The following is a 1928-nucleotide window of genomic DNA, read 5'->3' as shown; positions in this document are numbered from 1 at the left end:
TCATGAAAGCTTGTGCTGTCTTGTCTATCTGTCCAGCAGTCAAGTAGAAGGCTGTTCTGATACAGGTGCTCTCTTCTGGATCAGATGGACCAATACAAGGCTATATATATCTAAAATATATGCATATACACACACACATCTATATACCTGCAGATATATACATATATACACATATACATACATACACACATACCTTAGCAGATACTTATCTATCTATCTATCTATCTATCTATAGATAGATAAGTATCTGCTAAGGTATGTGTGTATGCATGTATATGTATAGATAGATAGATAGATAGATAGATCTATATCTCCAACTTAGTAGCTAGAGATATCTCTACCTCTATACATAGATATGTCCTTAAATCTAGTCACTTCTAGCCCTCTGTTGCTGTGATTTTCCAGCAGTGAGACAGAGGATTTCCCCCTTTCCTAAGCAAGAGCTTCCTTCCCTACTGAATGCCAACTAAAAGCAACCTCTGCTTGCTCCTGCCAAGTCTCTCCTGTCATCCATTGGTCATGTTGGATGTCCCTGAGGCTCTTCTGATGCCATCTGCTGACTCCCCTGTTCATGAACCCCACCTGGCCTGCGCCAAGCAAGCCTTCAGATGATTGTCCAAGGACATTTTAGAGCCCAGAGCATTACAGGCCTGTCACCTTGAACCCTTTCGATCTGTGCTTCTCAACCTTTTGAGACTTAAGGCACCCCTCGGAAAATGCCAGCTCTTAATTTGCACTCATCTTTTGACTACAGAAAAATAACAGAGCAATTCTTCTGTGGGCACGAACTCAGAAAGACCACAGCAGGTCAGCATGTTTTTAAAAACTATGGTTACCTGGTTGAAATCTCTGGGCTTCCCTTATGAATAATGCTCATGCAGCTAACATTGCCTGGAGCACCCTTGAAAGGATCCCAGGGTGCTGCGGCACCCTGGTTAAGAATCACGACTTTCCATGCTGCTGTATTTAAAGCGAAAAGAATAATGCACACCCCGCCTCTCCCTCGACTGCCTCTGCAGTCCCTCCGGTTTGTAAGGACGTGTTTGTGTCGGGGCAGGAGCAGAACTCGGTTCTGACACATCTGCTAGAGCCCGGCCTGGTGGAAACGCATCCTCTCGGAGGCCGGGAAGATAAGCGTTCCCCTGCTGACAGCTGCAGAATGCCAAAAGGAAGCTGTCTGCGCTGCAGAGCGCTAGCAAGCTGTGCTCGGCGGGTGGATCACGTATGCAGCGCGCAGCCCCGGAGCAGACGTTAATGGGTGATGCTAGCAAAGCTACTTATGGTCCTAAGGGAAGGTGAGAGGGGTTTGGAGAAGAGCCTGCAGATGCCCTGGGTTAGGCTTGGCTGAGACGCTGTGAGCTAATCTCTATTGTCAATGCTTGCGCAGTCCTAATTAGATTACACCATACACATCCCCGCTCCTGGCAGACAGCATGCTGCAAGGAAGGCCTTGGGCTGCATGCCCCAGATTCACAGAAGTTAGGGGCTGGAAGGGACCCCAGGAGATCATCAGGTCCAGCCCCCCTGCTCATAGGCAGGAAAGAGAAGACTACTGGGTCCAGATGACCCCAGCAAGGTTTGCATCCAGCCGTCTTTTGAAGATCGCCAGGGTAGGTGCCTGTACCACCTCTGGGGGGAGTTTGCTCCAGACTCTGGACACGCGAACTGTAAAGAAGTTTTTCCTTATGTCCAATCTGAAGCAAACTTCTAGCAGTTGATGTCCATTATTCCTAGTCTTCCCCTGGGATGCCTTGGGGAACAGATGCTCTCCCAGCCACCAAGTCCCCGCTAAGTCTTTTCTTCTCCAGACTGAACAGTCCCATGTCCTTCAGCCTCTCCTCGTTTGGCCTCCTTTGGACTCTTTCAAGCTTCTCCACATCCATCCATGCCTCAATGTCCTCACCTGGATGCAACCACCAGCCTCCTTT

Source organism: Alligator sinensis, unplaced genomic scaffold, assembly GCF_000455745.1.
Source record: "Alligator sinensis unplaced genomic scaffold, ASM45574v1 scaffold1056_1, whole genome shotgun sequence".
Taxonomy (NCBI): Eukaryota; Metazoa; Chordata; order Crocodylia; family Alligatoridae; genus Alligator; species Alligator sinensis.
This window is presented reverse-complemented; position numbering follows the sequence as displayed.